Source organism: Octopus bimaculoides, chromosome 9 (assembly GCF_046866305.1).
Source record: "Octopus bimaculoides isolate indiv1 chromosome 9, ASM4686630v1, whole genome shotgun sequence".
Taxonomy (NCBI): domain Eukaryota; kingdom Metazoa; phylum Mollusca; class Cephalopoda; order Octopoda; family Octopodidae; genus Octopus; species Octopus bimaculoides.
In genome coordinates, this window is record NC_142936.1 from 72325864 (window position 1) to 72333821 (window position 7958).

General features: G+C 36.9%; 1 pseudogene; it reads left to right on the forward strand.

The window, feature by feature from the left end:
* Positions 1-4110: 4110 nt before the first annotated feature.
* LOC149134192 (histone-lysine N-methyltransferase SETMAR-like) lies at positions 4111-4844 on the forward strand (annotated as a pseudogene).
* Positions 4845-7958: the final 3114 nt, after the last annotated feature.

Consider the following 7958-nt stretch of genomic DNA (forward strand, 5'->3'; position numbering starts at 1 on the left):
GTAACAATTGTGATTTGATTGGTACGAAGTAGATAGATCGTAGGACCTTTAAGATGGAAGCATACATTGAAACACAGTGCCCTAACAACTGGGTTAAACACATACACAAGACCAAAAACAAAAAACAAAAAAAAAATAAAGAACAAAAATAGAATTAAGAAGTGAAAAACCCTAAAGATAAAAATAAGCAGCAAGCGATAGGGAGGGGTGTTTGTTTTAGTAATTACTCCGTTCTAAAGATGAAACGGATATTGCTAACAGCTTGAGAATGAGACGACCTTAAGTTGATATGTAAGAGATATGTCATAGATACGCCTATAAACCTCCAAAAGGGGGACGACATGATGTAGGCCACTGACTCTGAAAACAAGTATTCTTTCTAAGTGTTTATCCAATTCAAGCCAATTTTATAATTTTGTTTATCATAGTTTGATAGCATGTAAATGCTAGTTGAACATGGCCGATATGATAAGTTGTTCGCTTCGCTTGTTGGTTAAAATAAGTCTGCCATTTCGTCCATGTTCGGTAGCGTTGTGCTGCATCCATGGATGGCCAGTACAACTCAATTTATTTAAGGTTACGTGAAGTACAGCCAAAAAAAAAAAAAAAAAAAAAAAAACAGAAAAAACGTCCCAGACTCAACATTTTGGATGAATATTTCAACAGCAAACGCACAGTGTTCATCAGTTCAATCTATGATGGCGAATAATACAATTATCACTGTAAAACATTTGCTACATGGAGACAGCATTGTAATCAGCTTAACCTCACTAGCGCCACACCAATGACCGTGTAAACTATGGGAGATTTTTCTGCCGCATATTGTAGTATAGCATGCCATATGATTGGTTTCAAATTTTGGCACAAGGCCATCAACTTCGGGATGCGAGTAAGCCGATTACATCGACCTCAGTACTTAACTGGTACTTATTTTAAATTCACGAAAGGATAAAGGGCTTGGTCGACCTCGACAGAATTTGAACTCAGAAGGTGAGTTAACGTTTCTGCCAGCTCGTTACCTTAGCTTTCACCTGAAACTTTGGTTTTAAATTTTGGCACAAGACCACAATTTTGGGGGAGGGGTAAGTTGATTACACCGACCCCAATGCTGAAGTGGTACTTGTTTTAGGTACTTGTTTTATCGACCTCGAAAGGATGAAAGGCAAAATCTACCTGAAACCGGAACAAATGCCGCTAAGCATTTTGTCTGGCGTGCCAACGATTCTGCCAGTTCGCCACCCTATAGTGGCATATAATTAATTCATGTATATACCAATGCTTTTTGAAAACACTACTCACTTATAGAACACAAAGTGATAACTATAAAAGGATAATTGAAACAAACGATAGAACATTAGCTACATGTAGACCCCATTATCATTTGCCTAACTTTATTAGCAGCTCATCAATGGCCGTGTGAAATATGGGATGTTTTTTTTTTTTGCCGTACACTGCAAAACAGCGTACCGTATGTCTTACTAATCTTGGGAGTAAGGCTCTGTTTTAAAACGCTATTCCCTCATGGGACAAAAAGGGACAAGGGCTCACTACTGTTTGCGTCGGTTCTTACACAATACATCCTCCACCCGGCGACCTGATCTAGCTTAATCAAATCTAGTCATGTGCCCTAGCGGCGCTCTACTGGCCACTACCTATCACTTCTTTTTAACCAGAGCCATCGAGATGCTTTCTAAGCAGCATCTACGTTGTTCTTTATAGTTCTATTCATTGCTAAAATATATGTAAGGATGTACGTATGTACATCTATACATACCTAAGGTAGTAAAAAGGACCTTAGCGTCTATTTCTAACGGTGCGTGGAGAGGCATAAAGCTGACCCCTTGTTATAATTATGTATATAATTATAAAATAATTTGTAAATACATACACATATATGTCACGTTTTTGATTCTGGGCTTTAATAATTTCGTTATACAATACACACATAGCTACACTCGCTGAAGAAGACGACGTTGACGACAGCGATGATGATGATGATGATGATGATGATTTCCATTTTAATTTTGGCATTGGCTAAATAACAACAACAACAACACCAACAGAAACAGCAGCAGCAACATCAACAACAACAAGAATAACAACAACGATTTGTGATTTAGGTACCAGGATTGGAACTTTGAAGGGAGACGACTTAATCCGTTACAGTGACCTCTGTCGGTAAATGATTGGCACATTATGTTATCGATGTCGAAAGGTAGGAAAATAAATAAATAAATACATTGATAAAGGAGATGGCGATGATGATGATGATGATGTTGATGAGTATCATGATGATGATGACGATGATGATGACGATGATGATGATGATGATGATGATGATGATGATGATGATGATGACGACGATGACGCTGCTGGTGGTGGTGGTGGTGGTGATGATGATGATGATGATGATGATGATGATGATGATGATGGTGATGGTAATGATGATGATGATGATGATGGTGATGGTGATGACAACGTTGATGATGGTGACGACGACGACGGCATTGATAATACTGATGACGACGACGACGATAATGATGATAACGTTGATGATGATGGTGATGATGATGGTGATAATGATCACTACGACGACGACGACAATGATGAAGACCGCGTGGACAATGACGACGATGACGATGACGACGGCATTGATGTTTCTCATGAGGTTCGACGATAACGATGACAACAATAATGATGCAAATGATGATGATGATGATCACAACCACCACCACCACCACCACCACAATCATCATCATCATCATCATCATCATCATCATCATCATCATCATCATCATCATCATCGTCATCATCATCATCGTCATCATCGCCGTCATCATAATAAGGTAAACGACGACAATTTTCAAAATTCCTCTCCAACATCTCTTCCTTTACCCGTTTGCCTATTGACGCAAATATTTGATAAAAAGTAACGAGAATCAGACAAAATACGTACGTGAACATGTTGGAAAATTGGAAGTCGTCATTTAGTTTCTTTCTTTTTCTTTTTCTCATTTCTCAACACCATCATCCAATACCTTCACCGCTCCCGTCTTTCCTTTCAATGCCAAACAACCATCGACAGGAAATAGAGCGTCATGGCGTATTTCTCAGTATCCTGAAACAGAAGGAAGTTCGTTACTATTTTTAGATCCTATGCACCTAAGAATCCTATGGAATTTAATTTCGGATAGTTAGTAAATTACTTGAAATATGTTAAAATGTCGGTGGCGTATTGATGATATTAACAACGTCTCTCTCTCTCTCTCTCTCTCTCTCTCTCTCTCTCTCTCTCTCTCTCTCTCTCTCCCTCCCTCCCTCTATCTATCTATCTATCTATCTATCTATCTATCTATCTATCTATCTATCTATATATCTGTCTATCTATAAAAAAATTAAAGCAAGTTTTGTGTCTGATAAAAAGAAACTACTACTACTACTACTACTACTACTACTACTACTACTACTACTACTACTACTACTACTACTACTACTACTACTACTACTACTCCGTCATCGTCGTCGTTGTAATGCTTACTATTCTTTTCGACTGTGTGTGCTCACTTTCCCAGAGCTTGAATATGTACTAGTTAACTGCTATTATGTAATATTTAATTTAAATAAAAAACACACACCATATATATATATATATAATGGATACACGTATATATACATACATACATACATATATACATACATACATATATACATACATACATATATACAATCTTTTCATTACGAAATTTTTCGTTATTTTTTCATTATGAGGTTTTTTCACGCTGACTACTTGATAAATTCTTATAAAGAATTTATCCTATATTATATTATACATACATATATATGTATATGTGTGTGTACATCCACACACACATATATATACGAGGGGTGTTCATTAAAGATTACCAGTTATTGCAGGAAACGGAACTTGAACAGGTAGAAGCATACATGTCTCTACATGTCACATTGTAAATTGCAGCTTTCCACTAGTATCCATTTGTCTTTTACGGCTGCTGAAGTGGACTAAAATGTTACAATGGAGACAGTCGAATGCAGATCAGTGATCAGGTTCTTATACTTGAAAGGTCCTACACCAAAGAGACTTTCGATGAGATGAAAGAAGTTTATGTTGGCGATGCACCATCATAGGACATAGTCAAGCACTGGCATCACCAGTTCAAACGTGGTCGGGTATCGGTGAAAACTGCTCCTATTCCTGGACGACCACATTCCGCCATTGATGACAACAGCGTTCGTAAAGTGGAAGCCGCTATTTTGGAGAATCACCGCATAACTATTCGGCAACTAGTCCAAGAAGTGAAGATAAGTGTAGGATCTGTAGAAAATATCATTCACAACCATTTGCACATGCGAAAGTTGTTTGCACGATGCATTCCCCGGATGCTCACACCTTTTCAGAAGCAGGAACGAGTCAATTGCTCGTAAGATCTTTTAGTAATGTGCCAAGAAAAAACGAGGACTTTTTCGGCAAACTTATCACACAAGATGAAACATGGGTCCGTCACTATGATCCTGAGACTAAAGTCTAGTCGAGGCAATGGAAGCATGATGATTCACCACCTCCAAAGAAGGCTCGTGTCCAATCCTCAGCAGACAAGGTGATGCTCACAGTCTTTTGGGATCAGCGCGGAGAAGTGATGACAGATTTTCTGGCAAAGGGCACCACAATTAGCGGGGAATATTATGCTTCTCTGCTGCAAAAATTGCTGGACGCTATCAAAGCAGAGAGGCGTGGCATGCTGACCAAAGAAGTCCACCTCCTCCAAGACAACGCCCCCATTCACAATACGCATGTTGCCCAGATGAAAGCATACTCTTGCGGCTAGGAAATCCTTACTCTTCCGGCCTCGCACCATTTGACTTCCACCTCCTTCAACCCATGAACCCTTTTTTAAAGGGCAAGCACGTTTTTGGATGATGATGAACTTATTTGCGGGGTAAAGTCTTGGCTCCAGACGCAACCTACTGACTTCTATAGACAAGGTCTTCACAACTGCATAACGCGATGTAGAGGATTAATGATTACATTGTTTCGTTTATCGCAGTCCTTCAGTAGGTCAGGGGAAATCTTTAATGAATATCCCTCGTATATATACATAAATTCATATATATATATATATATATATATATATATATATATATATATATATATATATATATATATATATATATATATATATATATATATATATAATTAATTTGCCAACAAACCCAAGGATTGTTAAATTTCGGAGAAAAGCGTCTATATAGGTCATTTTATAATAACTGTAATTATATATTATTCTTTTATAATAATAATATAGGATTCAATTAAAGCGACTGATCTAAACAAATTTGTTATGGTTAGTTGCTTTAATTGAAGCCATTATAAAAAAGAATAATATATAATTACAGTTATTTTATATATATATATATATATATATATATATATATATATATATATAGCAAAGCCATTGCTAGAAGGAATCATTGAAATGAGTCAATGTTGTATGACTCTTGAGCTCGGCGAAAGTTTTACACATTTTATTACATAATTCACGGCTGTGTTGACTGGCAGAAGAAACAGGTGTGGCATTATGAACTCTCTTGACTTGCTTTTTCAATCCCCCAACTAAGAAGTACACCTTTCCACCTGTTGCACATATTCTGTTGTGAACAATAGCCATATCACAATTTACCATGGGTATATATCTTATAGTGTGTTGTTAAAAGCCTGTTTACAGTATTCGACTATCTGATGTCATCAACACTGTGGAGGTATATCCCACTAGAATTACTTCTGTGTTTCCTTTGTGTCCGTAGGGTTTATAAACATATGAGAGAAAGAAAAGGAAATTTACGAGATTCATCACTCATTACGATCGCTTCGACTCGTCGTGCACCGGTATCCTGCGTGTCTAATGCAGTAGAAACAATTGTGGTGTATCATAGGTGCAGATGTGTATCATAGGATCAGATGTATTATAGGTTTAGATGTGGTGTATCATAGGTGCTTGACAAAAAGTGGCTCGTTTTTTATTCACCGTTTCGCTTATTTGTATAACAATCTGTTTTAGTAGTTGGGGTGTGTTGCACGTCTATACAAGGAACAAATACAAAATGCAGAACCCAATCATACAAATAATCAGATAATTTATACAGAGAATCGAAAGGAAAAAATAAAATATCGTATAAAAATAAGTACACGAGTCAACCACAATATTGTACACCGATAGTCAGATACCGTAAAATAAAACGAAGGCCATATAAAAACATACTATCAATGAAAAAAGCAACCAGTCAGTTATTTCACAAACAAATGATCTAGCATACTCATACATATAAATACGCGCGCTCGCACACACAAGCACACACACACACACACACACACACACACACACACACACACACACACACACACACACACACACACACACACAGCATCTCCCGTGCGATGTACGCGTGAACTATGGGTCGAAATGATCGTAGTGAATAAAGAGTTTTGTGAATTTATTTTCTTATTCTCATTTTAATGTACATATATATGTATATATATATATGTGCACGCACACACACACACACACGCACACACACGCACACACACACACACACACATATAATGTATATACATACATACATACATATATATATATATATATATATATACCTGCATGAATATATCTTGTTTACGTCATGGAAATTTAGGAACATCGAAATATATAAATTAATTCTTTTTAGGGACAAAAAAAAAAAACAAACTCGAAGTAGATAAAGTTATAAATGATAGCGTGTAAATACTGAGTTAAAAAAGTCATTGGCTCGGAATTGTCGAAGGCAGTTTATGGGACTCGAACTCATATTTGCGGCGATTATGACTGTTGTTCTACCACTGAACCGAAGCATTCACTAAATATCCACTCCTCGTTTTAAAAGCTTTTGTCTTTACCAGCAAGAATTGTTTGTTGTTGACGTCATAACTATTTAGAAACTTCGAGATATGTGAAATAATTATTTTCTTGAACAGTGAAACTCGTAACGGAAAACCTATAAATAATAGTGGGTGCGCAAGTGTACACACACACACATATATATATATATATGTATATTATTTGATGCTTTTACTTATTTCAGTCATTTAACTGCGACCATGCTGGGGTATCGCCTTGAGGAATTTTAGTCGAATGAATCAACATTAGTACCTATTTTTTCAACATAGGTAGTTATTACATCGGTCTCTTTGCCGAACCTCTAAGTTACGGTGGCATCAACATGCCAACACCAGTTGTCAAGCCGTGGTAGGTATGGTGGGGGACAAACACACACACACACACACACACACACACACACATACGACAAGCGTCTTTCAATTTCCGTCCACTAAATCCACTCACCAGTCGTTGGTTGGCCCGAGGCTTTTAGCAGACGCTTGCTCTAGGTGTCACGTGTGAGAGTGAACTCAGAATCATGTGGTGGGGAAGCAAAATTCTTACCACACAGCCACACCTGCGCCTATATGCATACACATGTATTTATTTGTACATACATACATATATATATATATATGTATGTATGTATGTATGTACATATACATATGCACATATGTGTGTGTGTGAGTTTATTTATATTTCGATCGGGTCCTTTTTTTTAGCTACTCTGGAATTTCGCCGATACGTTCACAGATCATCAGGCAAGCTTTGCACAAGCAAAACTCCAGACTAGCAGGAAACTGAATAAAAAAAATAAAAAAAATGAAAAAAAAAGAAAACAAGAAGAAAAGTATTAATGTGTATCATGTTATCAAGAACACGTTCCATAAATCAGAACAGAAGCGCATTTAGTATCCTTGATAGAGTGATTATATTTTTGTATATTGTTAATCAGTATGTTTGCTGGTTATGACATAACTATTCAAAATATTACCGTCGGTTTCGTGCCGACTATAGAACATACGTAATATTGGT